Here is a 22748-nt window from a genome sequence, read left to right as displayed (position 1 = left end):
GATGAAAATAGTCTCTCACAAAAACGTGGCACACTGCAAAATCCTAAATGAAATCATGTGATTGTCAGTCTTCGAACAGGTAGTTTAATGTATGCTTGGGGGCAGTTTTTTGACACCTGGATGAGAAACATTCCCTAAGTAAACTGCCTGTTACTCAGGCCCAGAAACTAGGATATGCATATAAATGGTAGATCTGGATAGAACACACTCTAAGTTTCCAAAACTGTTAAAATGATGTCTCTGAGTATAACAGAACTGATATGGCAGGCGAAAACCTGAGGAAAATGTATCCAGGAGGTGGGATTTTTTTGATGTGGGTAGTTTTCAATTGAATGCCTTTTGAGTTTCTAATGGGTTACGACCCAGATTGCAGTTCCTATGGCTACCACTAGATGTCAACAGTCTTTAGACTTTGTTTCAGGCTTGTTTTCATACACTTAACCTGCCGGGCAGAGGCACGTGCTGATGGGGGTGGCATTGTCAGATGGTTCATTTCCCCATAGAACCAGGCCTCCATTCCAAATTATACAGTCATCGAAATCTGAACTAGGCATCCTCTCCAAAGATGTTAGCAGTAGAAGACCTCGTGGCGCAATGGTAGCGCGTCTGACTCCAGATCAGAAGGTTGCGTGTTCAACTCACGTCGTGGTCATGGTTTTTATGTGTGCAATCTCTGCCGCCTTTACTCCGTGAATCAGCACAAGTACCGATGTGGCTTTACAGTACTAATCTCGCACGGAAACGAACAAACCAATGCTGCTTTTGATGAAAATAGTCTCTCACAAAAACATGGCACACTGCAAAATCCTAAATGAAATCATGTGATTGTCAGTCTTCGAACAGGTAGTTTAATGTATGCTTGGGGGCAGTTTTTTGACACCTGGATGAGAAACATTCCCTAAGTAAACTGCCTGTTACTCAGGCCCAGAAACTAAGATATGCATATAAATGGTAGATCTGGATAGAACACACTCTGAAGTTTCCAAAACTGTTAAAATGATGTCTCTGAGTATAACAGAACTGATATGGCAGGCGAAAACCTGAGGAAAATGTATCCAGGAGGTGGGATTTTTTTGATGTGGGTAGTTTTCAATTGAATGCCTTTTGAGTTTCTAATGGGTTACGACCCAGATTGCAGTTCCTATGGCTACCACTAGATGTCAACAGTCTTTAGACTTTGTTTCAGGCTTGTTTTCATACACTTAACCTGCCGGGCAGAGGCACGTGCTGATGGGGGTGGCATTGTCAGATGGTTCATTTCCCCATAGAACCAGGCCTCCATTCCAAATTATACAGTCATCGAAATCTGAACTAGGCATCCTCTCCAAAGATGTTAGCAGTAGAAGACCTCGTGGCGCAATGGTAGCGCGTCTGACTCCAGATCAGAAGGTTGCGTGTTCAACTCACGTCGTGGTCATGGTTTTTATGTGTGCAATCTCTGCCGCCTTTACTCCGTGAATCAGCACAAGTACCGATGTGGCTTTACAGTACTAATCTCGCACGGAAACGAACAAACCAATGCTGCTTTTGATGAAAATAGTCTCTCACAAAAATGTGGCACACTGCAAAATCCTAAATGAAATCATGTGATTGTCAGTCTTCGAACAGGTAGTTTAATGTATGCTTGGGGGCAGTTTTTTGACACCTGGATGAGAAACATTCCCTAAGTAAACTGCCTGTTACTCAGGCCCAGAAACTAGGATATGCATATAAATGGTAGATCTGGATAGAACACACTCTGAAGTTTCCAAAACTGTTAAAATGATGTCTCTGAGTATAACAGAACTGATATGGCAGGCGAAAACCTGAGGAAAATGTATCCAGGAGGTGGGATTTTTTTGATGTGGGTAGTTTTCAATTGAATGCCTTTTGAGTTTCTAATGGGTTACGACCCAGATTGCAGTTCCTATGGCTACCACTAGATGTCAACAGTCTTTAGACTTTGTTTCAGGCTTGTTTTCATACACTTAACCTGCCGGGCAGAGGCACGTGCTGATGGGGGTGGCATTGTCAGATGGTTCATTTCCCCATAGAACCAGGCCTCCATTCCAAATTATACAGTCATCGAAATCTGAACTAGGCATCCTCTCCAAAGATGTTAGCAGTAGAAGACCTCGTGGCGCAATGGTAGCGCGTCTGACTCCAGATCAGAAGGTTGCGTGTTCAACTCACGTCGTGGTCATGGTTTTTATGTGTGCAATCTCTGCCGCCTTTACTCCGTGAATCAGCACAAGTACCGATGTGGCTTTACAGTACTAATCTCGCACGGAAACGAACAAACCAATGCTGCTTGATGAAAATAGTCTCTCACAAAAATGTGGCACACTGCAAAATCCTAAATGAAATCATGTGATTGTCAGTCTTCGAACAGGTAGTTTAATGTATGCTTGGGGGCAGTTTTTTGACACCTGGATGAGAAACATTCCCTAAGTAAACTGCCTGTTACTCAGGCCCAGAAACTAGGATATGCATATAAATGGTAGATCTGGATAGAACACACTCTGAAGTTTCCAAAACTGTTAAAATGATGTCTCTGAGTATAACAGAACTGATATGGCAGGCGAAAACCTGAGGAAAATGTATCCAGGAGGTGGGATTTTTTTGATGTGGGTAGTTTTCAATTGAATGCCTTTTGAGTTTCTAATGGGTTACGACCCAGATTGCAGTTCCTATGGCTACCACTAGATGTCAACAGTCTTTAGACTTTGTTTCAGGCTTGTTTTCATACACTTAACCTGCCGGGCAGAGGCACGTGCTGATGGGGGTGGCATTGTCAGATGGTTCATTTCCCATAGAACCAGGCCTCCATTCCAAATTATACAGTCATCGAAATCTGAACTAGGCATCCTCTCCAAAGATGTTAGCAGTAGAAGACCTCGTGGCGCAATGGTAGCGCGTCTGACTCCAGATCAGAAGGTTGCGTGTTCAACTCACGTCGTGGTCATGGTTTTTATGTGTGCAATCTCTGCCGCCTTTACTCCGTGAATCAGCACAAGTACCGATGTGGCTTTACAGTACTAATCTCGCACGGAAACGAACAAACCAATGCTGCTTTTGATGAAAATAGTCTCTCACAAAAATGTGGCACACTGCAAAATCCTAAATGAAATCATGTGATTGTCAGTCTTCGAACAGGTAGTTTAATGTATGCTTGGGGGCAGTTTTTTGACACCTGGATGAGAAACATTCCCTAAGTAAACTGCCTGTTACTCAGGCCCAGAAACTAGGATATGCATATAAATGGTAGATCTGGATAGAACACACTCTAAGTTTCCAAAACTGTTAAAATGATGTCTCTGAGTATAACAGAACTGATATGGCAGGCGAAAACCTGAGGAAAATGTATCCAGGAGGTGGGATTTTTTTGATGTGGGTAGTTTTCAATTGAATGCCTTTTGAGTTTCTAATGGGTTACGACCCAGATTGCAGTTCCTATGGCTACCACTAGATGTCAACAGTCTTTAGACTTTGTTTCAGGCTTGTTTTCATACACTTAACCTGCCGGGCAGAGGCACGTGCTGATGGGGGTGGCATTGTCAGATGGTTCATTTCCCCATAGAACCAGGCCTCCATTCCAAATTATACAGTCATCGAAATCTGAACTAGGCATCCTCTCCAAAGATGTTAGCAGTAGAAGACCTCGTGGCGCAATGGTAGCGCGTCTGACTCCAGATCAGAAGGTTGCGTGTTCAACTCACGTCGTGGTCATGGTTTTTATGTGTGCAATCTCTGCCGCCTTTACTCCGTGAATCAGCACAAGTACCGATGTGGCTTTACAGTACTAATCTCGCACGGAAACGAACAAACCAATGCTGCTTTTGATGAAAATAGTCTCTCACAAAAATGTGGCACACTGCAAAATCCTAAATGAAATCATGTGATTGTCAGTCTTCGAACAGGTAGTTTAATGTATGCTTGGGGGCAGTTTTTTGACACCTGGATGAGAAACATTCCCTAAGTAAACTGCCTGTTACTCAGGCCCAGAAACTAGGATATGCATATAAATGGTAGATCTGGATAGAACACACTCTACAGTTTCCAAAACTGTTAAAATGATGTCTCTGAGTATAACAGAACTGATATGGCAGGCGAAAACCTGAGGAAAATGTATCCAGGAGGTGGGATTTTTTTGATGTGGGTAGTTTTCAATTGAATGCCTTTTGAGTTTCTAATGGGTTACGACCCAGATTGCAGTTCCTATGGCTACCACTAGATGTCAACAGTCTTTAGACTTTGTTTGAGGCTTGTTTTCATGCACTTAACCTGCCGGGCAGAGGCACGTGCTGATGGGGTGGCATTGTCAGATGGTTCATTTCCCCATAGAACCAGGCCTCCATTCCAAATTATACAGTCATCGAAATCTGAACTAGGCATCCTCTCCAAAGATGTTAGCAGTAGAAGACCTCGTGGCGCAATGGTAGCGCGTCTGACTCCAGATCAGAAGGTTGCGTGTTCAACTCACGTCGTGGTCATGGTTTTTATGTGTGCAATCTCTGCCGCCTTTACTCCGTGAATCAGCACAAGTACCGATGTGGCTTTACAGTACTAATCTCGCACGGAAACGAACAAACCAATGCTGCTTTTGATGAAAATAGTCTCTCACAAAAATGTGGCACACTGCAAAATCCTAAATGAAATCATGTGATTGTCAGTCTTCGAACAGGTAGTTTAATGTATGCTTGGGGGCAGTTTTTTGACACCTGGATGAGAAACATTCCCTAAGTAAACTGCCTGTTACTCAGGCCCAGAAACTAGGATATGCATATAAATGGTAGATCTGGATAGAACACACTCTGAAGTTTCCAAAACTGTTAAAATGATGTCTCTGAGTATAACAGAACTGATATGGCAGGCGAAAACCTGAGGAAAATGTATCCAGGAGGTGGGATTTTTTTGATGTGGGTAGTTTTCAATTGAATGCCTTTTGAGTTTCTAATGGGTTACGACCCAGATTGCAGTTCCTATGGCTACCACTAGATGTCAACAGTCTTTAGACTTTGTTTCAGGCTTGTTTTCATACACTTAACCTGCCGGGCAGAGGCACGTGCTGATGGGGGTGGCATTGTCAGATGGTTCATTTCCCCATAGAACCAGGCCTCCATTCCAAATTATACAGTCATCGAAATCTGAACTAGGCATCCTCTCCAAAGATGTTAGCAGTAGAAGACCTCGTGGCGCAATGGTAGCGCGTCTGACTCCAGATCAGAAGGTTGCGTGTTCAACTCACGTCGTGGTCATGGTTTTTATGTGTGCAATCTCTGCCGCCTTTACTCCGTGAATCAGCACAAGTACCGATGTGGCTTTACAGTACTAATCTCGCACGGAAACGAACAAACCAATGCTGCTTTTGATGAAAATAGTCTCTCACAAAAATGTGGCACACTGCAAAATCCTAAATGAAATCATGTGATTGTCAGTCTTCGAACAGGTAGTTTAATGTATGCTTGGGGGCAGTTTTTTGACACCTGGATGAGAAACATTCCCTAAGTAAACTGCCTGTTACTCAGGCCCAGAAACTAGGATATGCATATAAATGGTAGATCTGGATAGAACACACTCTACAGTTTCCAAAACTGTTAAAATGATGTCTCTGAGTATAACAGAACTGATATGGCAGGCGAAAACCTGAGGAAAATGTATCCAGGAGGTGGGATTTTTTGATGTGGGTAGTTTTCAATTGAATGCCTTTTGAGTTTCTAATGGGTTACGACCCAGATTGCAGTTCCTATGGCTACCACTAGATGTCAACAGTCTTTAGACTTTGTTTCAGGCTTGTTTTCATACACTTAACCTGCCGGGCAGAGGCACGTGCTGATGGGGGTGGCATTGTCAGATGGTTCATTTCCCCATAGAACCAGGCCTCCATTCCAAATTATACAGTCATCGAAATCTGAACTAGGCATCCTCTCCAAAGATGTTAGCAGTAGAAGACCTCGTGGCGCAATGGTAGCGCGTCTGACTCCAGATCAGAAGGTTGCGTGTTCAACTCACGTCGTGGTCATGGTTTTTATGTGTGCAATCTCTGCCGCCTTTACTCCGTGAATCAGCACAAGTACCGATGTGGCTTTACAGTACTAATCTCGCACGGAAACGAACAAACCAATGCTGCTTTTGATGAAAATAGTCTCTCAAAAAAATGTGGCACACTGCAAAATCCTAAATGAAATCATGTGATTGTCAGTCTTCGAACAGGTAGTTTAATGTATGCTTGGGGGCAGTTTTTTGACACCTGGATGAGAAACATTCCCTAAGTAAACTGCCTGTTACTCAGGCCCAGAAACTAGGATATGCATATAAATGGTAGATCTGGATAGAACACACTCTACAGTTTCCAAAACTGTTAAAATGATGTCTCTGAGTATAACAGAACTGATATGGCAGGCGAAAACCTGAGGAAAATGTATCCAGGAGGTGGGATTTTTTTGATGTGGGTAGTTTTCAATTGAATGCCTTTTGAGTTTCTAATGGGTTACGACCCAGATTGCAGTTCCTATGGCTACCACTAGATGTCAACAGTCTTTAGACTTTGTTTCAGGCTTGTTTTCATACACTTAACCTGCCGGGCAGAGGCACGTGCTGATGGGGGTGGCATTGTCAGATGGTTCATTTCCCCATAGAACCAGGCCTCCATTCCAAATTATACAGTCATCGAAATCTGAACTAGGCATCCTCTCCAAAGATGTTAGCAGTAGAAGACCTCGTGGCGCAATGGTAGCGCGTCTGACTCCAGATCAGAAGGTTGCGTGTTCAACTCACGTCGTGGTCATGGTTTTTATGTGTGCAATCTCTCCGCCCTTTACTCCGTGAATCAGCACAAGTACCGATGTGGCTTTACAGTACTAATCTCGCACGGAAACGAACAAACCAATGCTGCTTTTGATGAAAATAGTCTCTCACAAAAATGTGGCACACTGCAAAATCCTAAATGAAATCATGTGATTGTCAGTCTTCGAACAGGTAGTTTAATGTATGCTTGGGGGCAGTTTTTTGACACCTGGATGAGAAACATTCCCTAAGTAAACTGCCTGTTACTCAGGCCCAGAAACTAGGATATGCATATAAATGGTAGATCTGGATAGAACACACTCTAAAGTTTCCAAAACTGTTAAAATGATGTCTCTGAGTATAACAGAACTGATATGGCAGGCGAAAACCTGAGGAAAATGTATCCAGGAGGTGGGATTTTTTTGATGTGGGTAGTTTTCAATTGAATGCCTTTTGAGTTTCTAATGGGTTACGACCCAGATTGCAGTTCCTATGGCTACCACTAGATGTCAACAGTCTTTAGACTTTGTTTCAGGCTTGTTTTCATACACTTAACCTGCCGGGCAGAGGCACGTGCTGATGGGGGTGGCATTGTCAGATGGTTCATTTCCCCATAGAACCAGGCCTCCATTCCAAATTATACAGTCATCGAAATCTGAACTAGGCATCCTCTCCAAAGATGTTAGCAGTAGAAGACCTCGTGGCGCAATGGTAGCGCGTCTGACTCCAGATCAGAAGGTTGCGTGTTCAACTCACGTCGTGGTCATGGTTTTTATGTGTGCAATCTCTGCCGCCTTTACTCCGTGAATCAGCACAAGTACCGATGTGGCTTTACAGTACTAATCTCGCACGGAAACGAACAAACCAATGCTGCTTTTGATGAAAATAGTCTCTCACAAAAATGTGGCACACTGCAAAATCCTAAATGAAATCATGTGATTGTCAGTCTTCGAACAGGTAGTTTAATGTATGCTTGGGGGCAGTTTTTTGACACCTGGATGAGAAACATTCCCTAAGTAAACTGCCTGTTACTCAGGCCCAGAAACTAGGATATGCATATAAATGGTAGATCTGGATAGAACACACTCTACAGTTTCCAAAACTGTTAAAATGATGTCTCTGAGTATAACAGAACTGATATGGCAGGCGAAAACCTGAGGAAAATGTATCCAGGAGGTGGGATTTTTTTGATGTGGGTAGTTTTCAATTGAATGCCTTTTGAGTTTCTAATGGGTTAGGACCCAGATTGCAGTTCCTATGGCTACCACTAGATGTCAACAGTCTTTAGACTTTGTTTCAGGCTTGTTTTCATACACTTAACCTGCCGGGCAGAGGCACGTGCTGATGGGGGTGGCATTGTCAGATGGTTCATTTCCCCATAGAACCAGGCCTCCATTCCAAATTATACAGTCATCGAAATCTGAACTAGGCATCCTCTCCAAAGATGTTAGCAGTAGAAGACCTCGTGGCGCAATGGTAGCGCGTCTGACTCCAGATCAGAAGGTTGCGTGTTCAACTCACGCGTCGTGGTCATGGTTTTTATGTGTGCAATCTCTGCCGCCTTTACTCCGTGAATCAGCACAAGTACCGATGTGGCTTTACAGTACTAATCTCGCACGGAAACGAACAAACCAATGCTGCTTTTGATGAAAATAGTCTCTCACAAAAATGTGGCACACTGCAAAATCCTAAATGAAATCATGTGATTGTCAGTCTTCGAACAGGTAGTTTAATGTATGCTTGGGGGCAGTTTTTTGACACCTGGATGAGAAACATTCCCTAAGTAAACTGCCTGTTACTCAGGCCCAGAAACTAGGATATGCATATAAATGGTAGATCTGGATAGAACACACTCTACAGTTTCCAAAACTGTTAAAATGATGTCTCTGAGTATAACAGAACTGATATGGCAGGCGAAAACCTGAGGAAAATGTATCCAGGAGGTGGGATTTTTTTGATGTGGGTAGTTTTCAATTGAATGCCTTTTGAGTTTCTAATGGGTTACGACCCAGATTGCAGTTCCTATGGCTACCACTAGATGTCAACAGTCTTTAGACTTTGTTTCAGGCTTGTTTTCATACACTTAACCTGCCGGGCAGAGGCACGTGCTGATGGGGGTGGCATTGTCAGATGGTTCATTTCCCCATAGAACCAGGCCTCCATTCCAAATTATACAGTCATCGAAATCTGAACTAGGCATCCTCTCCAAAGATGTTAGCAGTAGAAGACCTCGTGGCGCAATGGTAGTGGTTTCTGACTCCAGATCAGAAGGTTGCGTGTTCAACTCACGTCGTGGTCATGGTTTTTATGTGTGCAATCTCTGCCGCCTTTACTCCGTGAATCAGCACAAGTACCGATGTGGCTTTACAGTACTAATCTCGCACGGAAACGAACAAACCAATGCTGCTTTTGATGAAAATAGTCTCTCACAAAAATGTGGCACACTGCAAAATCCTAAATGAAATCATGTGATTGTCAGTCTTCGAACAGGTAGTTTAATGTATGCTTGGGGGCAGTTTTTTGACACCTGGATGAGAAACATTCCCTAAGTAAACTGCCTGTTACTCAGGCCCAGAAACTAGGATATGCATATAAATGGTAGATCTGGATAGAACACACTCTAAAGTTTCCAAAACTGTTAAAATGATGTCTCTGAGTATAACAGAACTGATATGGCAGGCGAAAACCTGAGGAAAATGTATCCAGGAGGTGGGATTTTTTTGATGTGGGTAGTTTTCAATTGAATGCCTTTTGAGTTTCTAATGGGTTACGACCCAGATTGCAGTTCCTATGGCTACCACTAGATGTCAACAGTCTTTAGACTTTGTTTCAGGCTTGTTTTCATACACTTAACCTGCCGGGCAGAGGCACGTGCTGATGGGGGTGGCATTGTCAGATGGTTCATTTCCCCATAGAACCAGGCCTCCATTCCAAATTATACAGTCATCGAAATCTGAACTAGGCATCCTCTCCAAAGATGTTAGCAGTAGAAGACCTCGTGGCGCAATGGTAGCGCGTCTGACTCCAGATCAGAAGGTTGCGTGTTCAACTCACGTCGTGGTCATGGTTTTTATGTGTGCAATCTCTGCCGCCTTTACTCCGTGAATCAGCACAAGTACCGATGTGGCTTTACAGTACTAATCTCGCACGGAAACGAACAAACCAATGCTGCTTTTGATGAAAATAGTCTCTCACAAAAATGTGGCACACTGCAAAATCCTAAATGAAATCATGTGATTGTCAGTCTTCGAACAGGTAGTTTAATGTATGCTTGGGGGCAGTTTTTTGACACCTGGATGAGAAACATTCCCTAAGTAAACTGCCTGTTACTCAGGCCCAGAAACTAGGATATGCATATAAATGGTAGATCTGGATAGAACACACTCTACAGTTTCCAAAACTGTTAAAATGATGTCTCTGAGTATAACAGAACTGATATGGCAGGCGAAAACCTGAGGAAAATGTATCCAGGAGGTGGGATTTTTTTGATGTGGGTAGTTTTCAATTGAATGCCTTTTGAGTTTCTAATGGGTTACGACCCAGATTGCAGTTCCTATGGCTACCACTAGATGTCAACAGTCTTTAGACTTTGTTTCAGGCTTGTTTTCATACACTTAACCTGCCGGGCAGAGGCACGTGCTGATGGGGGTGGCATTGTCAGATGGTTCATTTCCCCATAGAACCAGGCCTCCATTCCAAATTATACAGTCATCGAAATCTGAACTAGGCATCCTCTCCAAAGATGTTAGCAGTAGAAGACCTCGTGGCGCAATGGTAGCGCGTCTGACTCCAGATCAGAAGGTTGCGTGTTCAACTCACGTCGTGGTCATGGTTTTTATGTGTGCAATCTCTGCCGCCTTTACTCCGTGAATCAGCACAAGTACCGATGTGGCTTTACAGTACTAATCTCGCACGGAAACGAACAAACCAATGCTGCTTTTGATGAAAATAGTCTCTCACAAAAATGTGGCACACTGCAAAATCCTAAATGAAATCATGTGATTGTCAGTCTTCGAACAGGTAGTTTAATGTATGCTTGGGGGCAGTTTTTTGACACCTGGATGAGAAACATTCCCTAAGTAAACTGCCTGTTACTCAGGCCCAGAAACTAGGATATGCATATAAATGGTAGATCTGGATAGAACACACTCTACAGTTTCCAAAACTGTTAAAATGATGTCTCTGAGTATAACAGAACTGATATGGCAGGCGAAAACCTGAGGAAAATGTATCCAGGAGGTGGGATTTTTTTGATGTGGGTAGTTTTCAATTGAATGCCTTTTGAGTTTCTAATGGGTTACGACCCAGATTGCAGTTCCTATGGCTACCACTAGATGTCAACAGTCTTTAGACTTTGTTTCAGGCTTGTTTTCATACACTTAACCTGCCGGGCAGAGGCACGTGCTGATGGGGGTGGCATTGTCAGATGGTTCATTTCCCCATAGAACCAGGCCTCCATTCCAAATTATACAGTCATCGAAATCTGAACTAGGCATCCTCTCCAAAGATGTTAGCAGTAGAAGACCTCGTGGCGCAATGGTAGCGCGTCTGACTCCAGATCAGAAGGTTGCGTGTTCAACTCACGTCGTGGTCATGGTTTTTATGTGTGCAATCTCTGCCGCCTTTACTCCGTGAATCAGCACAAGTACCGATGTGGCTTTACAGTACTAATCTCGCACGGAAACGAACAAACCAATGCTGCTTTTGATGAAAATAGTCTCTCACAAAAATGTGGCACACTGCAAAATCCTAAATGAAATCATGTGATTGTCAGTCTTCGAACAGGTAGTTTAATGTATGCTTGGGGGCAGTTTTTTGACACCTGGATGAGAAACATTCCCTAAGTAAACTGCCTGTTACTCAGGCCCAGAAACTAGGATATGCATATAAATGGTAGATCTGGATAGAACACACTCTGAAGTTTCCAAAACTGTTAAAATGATGTCTCTGAGTATAACAGAACTGATATGGCAGGCGAAAACCTGAGGAAAATGTATCCAGGAGGTGGGATTTTTTTGATGTGGGTAGTTTTCAATTGAATGCCTTTTGAGTTTCTAATGGGTTACGACCCAGATTGCAGTTCCTATGGCTACCACTAGATGTCAACAGTCTTTAGACTTTGTTTCAGGCTTGTTTTCATACACTTAACCTGCCGGGCAGAGGCACGTGCTGATGGGGGTGGCATTGTCAGATGGTTCATTTCCCCATAGAACCAGGCCTCCATTCCAAATTATACAGTCATCGAAATCTGAACTAGGCATCCTCTCCAAAGATGTTAGCAGTAGAAGACCTCGTGGCGCAATGGTAGCGCGTCTGACTCCAGATCAGAAGGTTGCGTGTTCAACTCACGTCGTGGTCATGGTTTTTATGTGTGCAATCTCTGCCGCCTTTACTCCGTGAATCAGCACAAGTACCGATGTGGCTTTACAGTACTAATCTCGCACGGAAACGAACAAACCAATGCTGCTTTTGATGAAAATAGTCTCTCACAAAAATGTGGCACACTGCAAAATCCTAAATGAAATCATGTGATTGTCAGTCTTCGAACAGGTAGTTTAATGTATGCTTGGGGGCAGTTTTTTGACACCTGGATGAGAAACATTCCCTAAGTAAACTGCCTGTTACTCAGGCCCAGAAACTAGGATATGCATATAAATGGTAGATCTGGATAGAACACACTCTAAGTTTCCAAAACTGTTAAAATGATGTCTCTGAGTATAACAGAACTGATATGGCAGGCGAAAACCTGAGGAAAATGTATCCAGGAGGTGGGATTTTTTTGATGTGGGTAGTTTTCAATTGAATGCCTTTTGAGTTTCTAATGGGTTACGACCCAGATTGCAGTTCCTATGGCTACCACTAGATGTCAACAGTCTTTAGACTTTGTTTCAGGCTTGTTTTCATACACTTAACCTGCCGGGCAGAGGCACGTGCTGATGGGGGTGGCATTGTCAGATGGTTCATTTCCCCATAGAACCAGGCCTCCATTCCAAATTATACAGTCATCGAAATCTGAACTAGGCATCCTCTCCAAAGATGTTAGCAGTAGAAGACCTCGTGGCGCAATGGTAGCGCGTCTGACTCCAGATCAGAAGGTTGCGTGTTCAACTCACGTCGTGGTCATGGTTTTTATGTGTGCAATCTCTGCCGCCTTTACTCCGTGAATCAGCACAAGTACCGATGTGGCTTTACAGTACTAATCTCGCACGGAAACGAACAAACCAATGCTGCTTTTGATGAAAATAGTCTCTCACAAAAATGTGGCACACTGCAAAATCCTAAATGAAATCATGTGATTGTCAGTCTTCGAACAGGTAGTTTAATGTATGCTTGGGGGCAGTTTTTTGACACCTGGATGAGAAACATTCCCTAAGTAAACTGCCTGTTACTCAGGCCCAGAAACTAGGATATGCATATAAATGGTAGATCTGGATAGAACACACTCTAAGTTTCCAAAACTGTTAAAATGATGTCTCTGAGTATAACAGAACTGATATGGCAGGCGAAAACCTGAGGAAAATGTATCCAGGAGGTGGGATTTTTTTGATGTGGGTAGTTTTCAATTGAATGCCTTTTGAGTTTCTAATGGGTTACGACCCAGATTGCAGTTCCTATGGCTACCACTAGATGTCAACAGTCTTTAGACTTTGTTTCAGGCTTGTTTTCATACACTTAACCTGCCGGGCAGAGGCACGTGCTGATGGGGGTGGCATTGTCAGATGGTTCATTTCCCCATAGAACCAGGCCTCCATTCCAAATTATACAGTCATCGAAATCTGAACTAGGCATCCTCTCCAAAGATGTTAGCAGTAGAAGACCTCGTGGCGCAATGGTAGCGCGTCTGACTCCAGATCAGAAGGTTGCGTGTTCAACTCACGTCGTGGTCATGGTTTTTATGTGTGCAATCTCTGCCGCCTTTACTCCGTGAATCAGCACAAGTACCGATGTGGCTTTACAGTACTAATCTCGCACGGAAACGAACAAACCAATGCTGCTTTTGATGAAAATAGTCTCTCACAAAAAATGTGGCACACTGCAAAATCCTAAATGAAATCATGTGATTGTCAGTCTTCGAACAGGTAGTTTAATGTATGCTTGGGGGCAGTTTTTTGACACCTGGATGAGAAACATTCCCTAAGTAAACTGCCTGTTACTCAGGCCCAGAAACTAGGATATGCATATAAATGGTAGATCTGGATAGAACACACTCTAAGTTTCCAAAACTGTTAAAATGATGTCTCTGAGTATAACAGAACTGATATGGCAGGCGAAAACCTGAGGAAAATGTATCCAGGAGGTGGGATTTTTTTGATGTGGGTAGTTTTCAATTGAATGCCTTTTGAGTTTCTAATGGGTTACGACCCAGATTGCAGTTCCTATGGCTACCACTAGATGTCAACAGTCTTTAGACTTTGTTTCAGGCTTGTTTTCATACACTTAACCTGCCGGGCAGAGGCACGTGCTGATGGGGGTGGCATTGTCAGATGGTTCATTTCCCCATAGAACCAGGCCTCCATTCCAAATTATAGTCATCGAAATCTGAACTAGGCATCCTCTCCAAAGATGTTAGCAGTAGAAGACCTCGTGGCGCAATGGTAGCGCGTCTGACTCCAGATCAGAAGGTTGCGTGTTCAACTCACGTCGTGGTCATGGTTTTTATGTGTGCAATCTCTGCCGCCTTTACTCCGTGAATCAGCACAAGTACCGATGTGGCTTTACAGTACTAATCTCGCACGGAAACGAACAAACCAATGCTGCTTTTGATGAAAATAGTCTCTCACAAAAATGTGGCACACTGCAAAATCCTAAATGAAATCATGTGATTGTCAGTCTTCGAACAGGTAGTTTAATGTATGCTTGGGGGCAGTTTTTTGACACCTGGATGAGAAACATTCCCTAAGTAAACTGCCTGTTACTCAGGCCCAGAAACTAGGATATGCATATAAATGGTAGATCTGGATAGAACACACTCTAAAGTTTCCAAAACTGTTAAAATGATGTCTCTGAGTATAACAGAACTGATATGGCAGGCGAAAACCTGAGGAAAATGTATCCAGGAGGTGGGATTTTTTTGATGTGGGTAGTTTTCAATTGAATGCCTTTTGAGTTTCTAATGGGTTACGACCCAGATTGCAGTTCCTATGGCTACCACTAGATGTCAACAGTCTTTAGACTTTGTTTCAGGCTTGTTTTCATACACTTAACCTGCCGGGCAGAGGCACGTGCTGATGGGGGTGGCATTGTCAGATGGTTCATTTCCCCATAGAACCAGGCCTCCATTCCAAATTATACAGTCATCGAAATCTGAACTAGGCATCCTCTCCAAAGATGTTAGCAGTAGAAGACCTCGTGGCGCAATGGTAGCGCGTCTGACTCCAGATCAGAAGGTTGCGTGTTCAACTCACGTCGTGGTCATGGTTTTTATGTGTGCAATCTCTGCCGCCTTTACTCCGTGAATCAGCACAAGTACCGATGTGGCTTTACAGTACTAATCTCGCACGGAAACGAACAAACCAATGCTGCTTTTTGATGAAAATAGTCTCTCACAAAAATGTGGCACACTGCAAAATCCTAAATGAAATCATGTGATTGTCAGTCTTCGAACAGGTAGTTTAATGTATGCTTGGGGGCAGTTTTTTGACACCTGGATGAGAAACATTCCCTAAGTAAACTGCCTGTTACTCAGGCCCAGAAACTAGGATATGCATATAAATGGTAGATCTGGATAGAACACACTCTACAGTTTCCAAAACTGTTAAAATGATGTCTCTGAGTATAACAGAACTGATATGGCAGGCGAAAACCTGAGGAAAATGTATCCAGGAGGTGGGATTTTTTTGATGTGGGTAGTTTTCAATTGAATGCCTTTTGAGTTTCTAATGGGTTACGACCCAGATTGCAGTTCCTATGGCTACCACTAGATGTCAACAGTCTTTAGACTTTGTTTCAGGCTTGTTTTCATACACTTAACCTGCCGGGCAGAGGCACGTGCTGATGGGGGTGGCATTGTCAGATGGTTCATTTCCCATAGAACCAGGCCTCCATTCCAAATTATACAGTCATCGAAATCTGAACTAGGCATCCTCTCCAAAGATGTTAGCAGTAGAAGACCTCGTGGCGCAATGGTAGCGCGTCTGACTCCAGATCAGAAGGTTGCGTGTTCAACTCACGTCGTGGTCATGGTTTTTATGTGTGCAATCTCTGCCGCCTTTACTCCGTGAATCAGCACAAGTACCGATGTGGCTTTACAGTACTAATCTCGCACGGAAACGAACAAACCAATGCTGCTTTTGATGAAAATAGTCTCTCACAAAAATGTGGCACACTGCAAAATCCTAAATGAAATCATGTGATTGTCAGTCTTCGAACAGGTAGTTTAATGTATGCTTGGGGGCAGTTTTTTGACACCTGGATGAGAAACATTCCCTAAGTAAACTGCCTGTTACTCAGGCCCAGAAACTAGGATATGCATATAAATGGTAGATCTGGATAGAACACACTCTACAGTTTCCAAAACTGTTAAAATCTCTGAGTATAACAGAACTGATATGGCAGGCGAAAACCTGAGGAAAATGTATCCAGGAGGTGGGATTTTTTTGATGTGGGTAGTTTTCAATTGAATGCCTTTTGAGTTTCTAATGGGTTACGACCCAGATTGCAGTTCCTATGGCTACCACTAGATGTCAACAGTCTTTAGACTTTGTTTCAGGCTTGTTTTCATACACTTAACCTGCCGGGCAGAGGCACGTGCTGATGGGGGTGGCATTGTCAGATGGTTCATTTCCCCATAGAACCAGGCCTCCATTCCAAATTATACAGTCATCGAAATCTGAACTAGGCATCCTCTCCAAAGATGTTAGCAGTAGAAGACCTCGTGGCGCAATGGTAGCGCGTCTGACTCCAGATCAGAAGGTTGCGTGTTCAACTCACGTCGTGGTCATGGTTTTTATGTGTGCAATCTCTGCCGCCTTTACTCCGTGAATCAGCACAAGTACCGATGTGGCTTTACAGTACTAATCTCGACGGAAACGAACAAACCAATGCTGCTTTTGATGAAAATAGTCTCTCACAAAAATGTGGCACACTGCAAAATCCTAAATGAAATCATGTGATTGTCAGTCTTCGAACAGGTAGTTTAATGTATGCTTGGGGGCAGTTTTTTGACACCTGGATGAGAAACATTCCCTAAGTAAACTGCCTGTTACTCAGGCCCAGAAACTAGGATATGCATATAAATGGTAGATCTGGATAGAACACACTCTAAAGTTTCCAAAACTGTTAAAATGATGTCTCTGAGTATAACAGAACTGATATGGCAGGCGAAAACCTGAGGAAAATGTATCCAGGAGGTGGGATTTTTTTGATGTGGGTAGTTTTCAATTGAATGCCTTTTGAGTTTCTAATGGGTTACGACCCAGATTGCAGTTCCTATGGCTACCACTAGATGTCAACAGTCTTTAGACTTTGTTTCAGGCTTGTTTTCATACACTTAACCTGCCGGGCAGAGGCACGTGCTGATGGGGGGTGGCATTGTCAGATGGTTCATTTCCCCATAGAACCAGGCCTCCATTCCAAATTATACAGTCATCGAAATCTGAACTAGGCATCCTCTCCAAAGATGTTAGCAGTAGAAGACCTCGTGGCGCAATGGTAGCGCGTCTGACTCCAGATCAGAAGGTTGCGTGTTCAACTCACGTCGTGGTCATGGTTTTTATGTGTGCAATCTCTGCCGCCTTTACTCCGTGAATCAGCACAAGTACCGATGTGGCTTTACAGTACTAATCTCGCACGGAAACGAACAAACCAATGCTGCTTTTGATGAAAATAGTCTCTCACAAAAATGTGGCACACTGCAAAATCCTAAATGAAATCATGTGATTGTCAGTCTTCGAACAGGTAGTTTAATGTATGCTTGGGGGCAGTTTTTTGACACCTGGATGAGAAACATTCCCTAAGTAAACTGCCTGTTACTCAGGCCCAGAAACTAGGATATGCATATAAATGGTAGATCTGGATAGAACACACTCTACTGAAGTTTCCAAAACTGTTAAAATGATGTCTCTGAGTATAACAGAACTGATATGGCAGGCGAAAACCTGAGGAAAATGTATCCAGGAGGTGGGATTTTTTTGATGTGGGTAGTTTTCAATTGAATGCCTTTTGAGTTTCTAATGGGTTACGACCCAGATTGCAGTTCCTATGGCTACCACTAGATGTCAACAGTCTTTAGACTTTGTTTCAGGCTTGTTTTCATACACTTAACCTGCCGGGCAGAGGCACGTGCTGATGGGGGTGGCATTGTCAGATGGTTCATTTCCCCATAGAACCAGGCCTCCATTCCAAATTATACAGTCATCGAAATCTGAACTAGGCATCCTCTCCAAAGATGTTAGCAGTAGAAGACCTCGTGGCGCAATGGTAGCGCGTCTGACTCCAGATCAGAAGGTTGCGTGTTCAACTCACGTCGTGGTCATGGTTTTTATGTGTGCAATCTCTGCCGCCTTTACTCCGTGAATCAGCACAAGTACCGATGTGGCTTTACAGTACTAATCTCGCACGGAAACGAACAAACCAATGCTGCTTTTGATGAAAATAGTCTCTCACAAAAATGTGGCACACTGCAAAATCCTAAATGAAATCATGTGATTGTCAGTCTTCGAACAGGTAGTTTAATGTATGCTTGGGGGCAGTTTTTTGACACCTGGATGAGAAACATTCCCTAAGTAAACTGCCTGTTACTCAGGCCCAGAAACTAGGATATGCATATAAATGGTAGATCTGGATAGAACACACTCTACAGTTTCCAAAACTGTTAAAATGATGTCTCTGAGTATAACAGAACTGATATGGCAGGCGAAAACCTGAGGAAAATGTATCCAGGAGGTGGGATTTTTTTGATGTGGGTAGTTTTCAATTGAATGCCTTTTGAGTTTCTAATGGGTTACGACCCAGATTGCAGTTCCTATGGCTACCACTAGATGTCAACAGTCTTTAGACTTTGTTTCAGGCTTGTTTTCATACACTTAACCTGCCGGGCAGAGGCACGTGCTGATGGGGGTGGCATTGTCAGATGGTTCATTTCCCCATAGAACCAGGCCTCCATTCCAAATTATACAGTCATCGAAATCTGAACTAGGCATCCTCTCCAAAGATGTTAGCAGTAGAAGACCTCGTGGCGCAATGGTAGCGCGTCTGACTCCAGATCAGAAGGTTGCGTGTTCAACTCACGTCGTGGTCATGGTTTTTATGTGTGCAATCTCTGCCGCCTTTACTCCGTGAATCAGCACAAGTACCGATGTGGCTTTACAGTACTAATCTCGCACGGAAACGAACAAACCAATGCTGCTTTTGATGAAAATAGTCTCTCACAAAAATGTGGCACACTGCAAAATCCTAAATGAAATCATGTGATTGTCAGTCTTCGAACAGGTAGTTTAATGTATGCTTGGGGGCAGTTTTTTGACACCTGGATGAGAAACATTCCCTAAGTAAACTGCCTGTTACTCAGGCCCAGAAACTAGGATATGCATATAAATGGTAGATCTGGATAGAACACACTCTGAAGTTTCCAAAACTGTTAAAATGATGTCTCTGAGTATAACAGAACTGATATGGCAGGCGAAAACCTGAGGAAAATGTATCCAGGAGGTGGGATTTTTTTGATGTGGGTAGTTTTCAATTGAATGCCTTTTGAGTTTCTAATGGGTTACGACCCAGATTGCAGTTCCTATGGCTACCACTAGATGTCAACAGTCTTTAGACTTTGTTTCAGGCTTGTTTTCATACACTTAACCTGCCGGGCAGAGGCACGTGCTGATGGGGGTGGCATTGTCAGATGGTTCATTTCCCCATAGAACCAGGCCTCCATTCCAAATTATACAGTCATCGAAATCTGAACTAGGCATCCTCTCCAAAGATGTTAGCAGTAGAAGACCTCGTGGCGCAATGGTAGCGCGTCTGACTCCAGATCAGAAGGTTGCGTGTTCAACTCACGTCGTGGTCATGGTTTTTATGTGTGCAATCTCTGGCCTTTACTCCGTGAATCAGCACAAGTACCGATGTGGCTTTACAGTACTAATCTCGCACGGAAACGAACAAACCAATGCTGCTTTTGATGAAAATAGTCTCTCACAAAAATGTGGCACACTGCAAAATCCTAAATGAAATCATGTGATTGTCAGTCTTCGAACAGGTAGTTTAATGTATGCTTGGGGGCAGTTTTTTGACACCTGGATGAGAAACATTCCCTAAGTAAACTGCCTGTTACTCAGGCCCAGAAACTAGGATATGCATATAAATGGTAGATCTGGATAGAACACACTCTAAAGTTTCCAAAACTGTTAAAATGATGTCTCTGAGTATAACAGAACTGATATGGCAGGCGAAAACCTGAGGAAAATGTATCCAGGAGGTGGGATTTTTTGATGTGGGTAGTTTTCAATTGAATGCCTTTTGAGTTTCTAATGTGTTAGGACCCAGATTGCAGTTCCTATGGCTACCACTAGATGTCAACAGTCTTTAGACTGTTTCAGGCTTGTTTTCATACACTTAACCTGCCGGGCAGAGGCACGTGTTGATGGGGGTGGCATTGTCAGGTGGTTCATTTCCCCATAGAACCAGGCCTCCATTCCAAATTATACAGTCATCGAAATCTGAACTAGGCATCCTCTCCAAAGATGTTAGCAGTAGAAGACCTCGTGGCGCAATGGTAGCGCGTCTGACTCCAGATCAGAAGGTTGCGTGTTCAACTCACGTCGTGGTCATGGTTTTTATGTGTGCAATCTCTGCCGCCTTTACTCCGTGAATCAGCACAAGTACCGATGTGGCTTTACAGTACTAATCTCGCACGGAAACGAACAAACCAATGCTGCTTTTGATGAAAATAGTCTCTCACAAAAATGTGGCACACTGCAAAATCCTAAATGAAATCATGTGATTGTCAGTCTTCGAACAGGTAGTTTAATGTATGCTTGGGGGCAGTTTTTTGACACCTGGATGAGAAACATTCCCTAAGTAAACTGCCTGTTACTCAGGCCCAGAAACTAGGATATGCATATAAATGGTAGATCTGGATAGAACACACTCTAAGTTTCCAAAACTGTTAAAATGATGTCTCTGAGTATAACAGAACTGATATGGCAGGCGAAAACCTGAGGAAAATGTATCCAGGAGGTGGGATTTTTTTGATGTGGGTAGTTTTCAATTGAATGCCTTTTGAGTTTCTAATGGGTTACGACCCAGATTGCAGTTCCTATGGCTACCACTAGATGTCAACAGTCTTTAGACTTTGTTTCAGGCTTGTTTTCATACACTTAACCTGCCGGGCAGAGGCACGTGCTGATGGGGGTGGCATTGTCAGATGGTTCATTTCCCCATAGAACCAGGCCTCCATTCCAAATTATACAGTCATCGAAATCTGAACTAGGCATCCTCTCCAAAGATGTTAGCAGTAGAAGACCTCGTGGCGCAATGGTAGCGCGTCTGACTCCAGATCAGAAGGTTGCGTGTTCAACTCACGTCGTGGTCATGGTTTTTATGTGTGCAATCTCTGCCGCCTTTACTCCGTGAATCAGCACAAGTACCGATGTGGCTTTACAGTACTAATCTCGCACGGAAACGAACAAACCAATGCTGCTTTTGATGAAAATAGTCTCTCACAAAAATGTGGCACACTGCAAAATCCTAAATGAAATCATGTGATTGTCAGTCTTCGAACAGGTAGTTTAATGTATGCTTGGGGGCAGTTTTTTGACACCTGGATGAGAAACATTCCCTAAGTAAACTGCCTGTTACTCAGGCCCAGAAACTAGGATATGCATATAAATGGTAGATCTGGATAGAACACACTCTAAGTTTCCAAAACTGTTAAAATGATGTCTCTGAGTATAACAGAACTGATATGGCAGGCGAAAACCTGAGGAAAATGTATCCAGGAGGTGGGATTTTTTTGATGTGGGTAGTTTTCAATTGAATGCCTTTTGAGTTTCTAATGGGTTACGACCCAGATTGCAGTTCCTATGGCTACCACTAGATGTCAACAGTCTTTAGACTTTGTTTCAGGCTTGTTTTCATACACTTAACCTGCCGGGCAGAGGCACGTGCTGATGGGGGTGGCATTGTCAGATGGTTCATTTCCCCATAGAACCAGGCCTCCATTCCAAATTATACAGTCATCGAAATCTGAACTAGGCATCCTCTCCAAAGATGTTAGCAGTAGAAGACCTCGTGGCGCAATGGTAGCGCGTCTGACTCCAGATCAGAAGGTTGCGTGTTCAACTCACGTCGTGGTCATGGTTTTTATGTGTGCAATCTCTGCCGCCTTTACTCCGTGAATCAGCACAAGTACCGATGTGGCTTTACAGTACTAATCTCGCACGGAAACGAACAAACCAATGCTGCTTTTGATGAAAATAGTCTCTCACAAAATGTGGCACACTGCAAAATCCTAAATGAAATCATGTGATTGTCAGTCTTCGAACAGGTAGTTTAATGTATGCTTGGGGGCAGTTTTTTGACACCTGGATGAGAAACATTCCCTAAGTAAACTGCCTGTTACTCAGGCCCAGAAACTAGGATATGCATATAAATGGTAGATCTGGATAGAACACACTCTACAGTTTCCAAAACTGTTAAAATGATGTCTCTGAGTATAACAGAACTGATATGGCAGGCGAAAACCTGAGGAAAATGTATCCAGGAGGTGGGATTTTTTGATGTGGGTAGTTTTCAATTGAATGCCTTTTGAGTTTCTAATGGGTTACGACCCAGATTGCAGTTCCTATGGCTACCACTAGATGTCAACAGTCTTTAGACTTTGTTTCAGGCTTGTTTTCATACACTTAACCTGCCGGGCAGAGGCACGTGCTGATGGGGGTGGCATTGTCAGATGGTTCATTTCCCCATAGAACCAGGCCTCCATTCCAAATTATACAGTCATCGAAATCTGAACTAGGCATCCTCTCCAAAGATGTTAGCAGTAGAAG

General features: G+C 43.3%; 28 non-coding genes across 28 annotated transcripts; all 28 read left to right on the top strand.

Moving 5' to 3' along the window:
• The first annotated feature begins 580 nt into the window (after positions 1-580).
• On the top strand, positions 581-652 carry trnaw-cca. Its single transcript has one exon. It is a non-coding gene; the product is annotated as a tRNA-Trp (tRNA).
• A 693-nt stretch (positions 653-1345) lies between these two features.
• Positions 1346-1417, top strand: trnaw-cca. Its single transcript has one exon. It is a non-coding gene; the product is annotated as a tRNA-Trp (tRNA).
• A 693-nt stretch (positions 1418-2110) lies between these two features.
• trnaw-cca lies at positions 2111-2182 on the top strand. Its single transcript has one exon. It is a non-coding gene; the product is annotated as a tRNA-Trp (tRNA).
• A 690-nt stretch (positions 2183-2872) lies between these two features.
• On the top strand, positions 2873-2944 carry trnaw-cca. The gene has a single exon. It is a non-coding gene; the product is annotated as a tRNA-Trp (tRNA).
• A 692-nt stretch (positions 2945-3636) lies between these two features.
• trnaw-cca lies at positions 3637-3708 on the top strand. Its single transcript has one exon. It is a non-coding gene; the product is annotated as a tRNA-Trp (tRNA).
• A 692-nt stretch (positions 3709-4400) lies between these two features.
• On the top strand, positions 4401-4472 carry trnaw-cca. Its single transcript has one exon. It is a non-coding gene; the product is annotated as a tRNA-Trp (tRNA).
• A 693-nt stretch (positions 4473-5165) lies between these two features.
• On the top strand, positions 5166-5237 carry trnaw-cca. The gene has a single exon. It is a non-coding gene; the product is annotated as a tRNA-Trp (tRNA).
• Positions 5238-5929: 692 nt separating this feature from the next.
• trnaw-cca lies at positions 5930-6001 on the top strand. The gene has a single exon. It is a non-coding gene; the product is annotated as a tRNA-Trp (tRNA).
• Positions 6002-6694: 693 nt separating this feature from the next.
• Positions 6695-6766, top strand: trnaw-cca. Its single transcript has one exon. It is a non-coding gene; the product is annotated as a tRNA-Trp (tRNA).
• Positions 6767-7459: 693 nt separating this feature from the next.
• On the top strand, positions 7460-7531 carry trnaw-cca. Its single transcript has one exon. It is a non-coding gene; the product is annotated as a tRNA-Trp (tRNA).
• Positions 7532-8224: 693 nt separating this feature from the next.
• Positions 8225-8298, top strand: trnaw-cca. The gene has a single exon. It is a non-coding gene; the product is annotated as a tRNA-Trp (tRNA).
• Positions 8299-9757: 1459 nt separating this feature from the next.
• Positions 9758-9829, top strand: trnaw-cca. Its single transcript has one exon. It is a non-coding gene; the product is annotated as a tRNA-Trp (tRNA).
• Positions 9830-10522: 693 nt separating this feature from the next.
• On the top strand, positions 10523-10594 carry trnaw-cca. The gene has a single exon. It is a non-coding gene; the product is annotated as a tRNA-Trp (tRNA).
• Positions 10595-11287: 693 nt separating this feature from the next.
• Positions 11288-11359, top strand: trnaw-cca. The gene has a single exon. It is a non-coding gene; the product is annotated as a tRNA-Trp (tRNA).
• Positions 11360-12052: 693 nt separating this feature from the next.
• On the top strand, positions 12053-12124 carry trnaw-cca. Its single transcript has one exon. It is a non-coding gene; the product is annotated as a tRNA-Trp (tRNA).
• A 692-nt stretch (positions 12125-12816) lies between these two features.
• Positions 12817-12888, top strand: trnaw-cca. Its single transcript has one exon. It is a non-coding gene; the product is annotated as a tRNA-Trp (tRNA).
• Positions 12889-13580: 692 nt separating this feature from the next.
• trnaw-cca lies at positions 13581-13652 on the top strand. Its single transcript has one exon. It is a non-coding gene; the product is annotated as a tRNA-Trp (tRNA).
• A 691-nt stretch (positions 13653-14343) lies between these two features.
• On the top strand, positions 14344-14415 carry trnaw-cca. Its single transcript has one exon. It is a non-coding gene; the product is annotated as a tRNA-Trp (tRNA).
• A 693-nt stretch (positions 14416-15108) lies between these two features.
• Positions 15109-15180, top strand: trnaw-cca. Its single transcript has one exon. It is a non-coding gene; the product is annotated as a tRNA-Trp (tRNA).
• Positions 15181-15873: 693 nt separating this feature from the next.
• Positions 15874-15945, top strand: trnaw-cca. The gene has a single exon. It is a non-coding gene; the product is annotated as a tRNA-Trp (tRNA).
• A 688-nt stretch (positions 15946-16633) lies between these two features.
• On the top strand, positions 16634-16705 carry trnaw-cca. Its single transcript has one exon. It is a non-coding gene; the product is annotated as a tRNA-Trp (tRNA).
• A 693-nt stretch (positions 16706-17398) lies between these two features.
• trnaw-cca lies at positions 17399-17470 on the top strand. Its single transcript has one exon. It is a non-coding gene; the product is annotated as a tRNA-Trp (tRNA).
• Positions 17471-18166: 696 nt separating this feature from the next.
• trnaw-cca lies at positions 18167-18238 on the top strand. The gene has a single exon. It is a non-coding gene; the product is annotated as a tRNA-Trp (tRNA).
• A 693-nt stretch (positions 18239-18931) lies between these two features.
• Positions 18932-19003, top strand: trnaw-cca. Its single transcript has one exon. It is a non-coding gene; the product is annotated as a tRNA-Trp (tRNA).
• A 693-nt stretch (positions 19004-19696) lies between these two features.
• trnaw-cca lies at positions 19697-19768 on the top strand. The gene has a single exon. It is a non-coding gene; the product is annotated as a tRNA-Trp (tRNA).
• A 688-nt stretch (positions 19769-20456) lies between these two features.
• trnaw-cca lies at positions 20457-20528 on the top strand. The gene has a single exon. It is a non-coding gene; the product is annotated as a tRNA-Trp (tRNA).
• Positions 20529-21220: 692 nt separating this feature from the next.
• On the top strand, positions 21221-21292 carry trnaw-cca. Its single transcript has one exon. It is a non-coding gene; the product is annotated as a tRNA-Trp (tRNA).
• Positions 21293-21984: 692 nt separating this feature from the next.
• On the top strand, positions 21985-22056 carry trnaw-cca. The gene has a single exon. It is a non-coding gene; the product is annotated as a tRNA-Trp (tRNA).
• Positions 22057-22748: the final 692 nt, after the last annotated feature.

This window comes from Oncorhynchus gorbuscha, linkage group LG08 (genome assembly GCF_021184085.1).
Source record: "Oncorhynchus gorbuscha isolate QuinsamMale2020 ecotype Even-year linkage group LG08, OgorEven_v1.0, whole genome shotgun sequence".
In the NCBI taxonomy this organism is placed as follows: domain Eukaryota; kingdom Metazoa; phylum Chordata; class Actinopteri; order Salmoniformes; family Salmonidae; genus Oncorhynchus; species Oncorhynchus gorbuscha.
The sequence above is the reverse complement of the archived record's forward strand: the minus strand, read 5'-3'. Positions and strand labels throughout refer to the sequence as shown.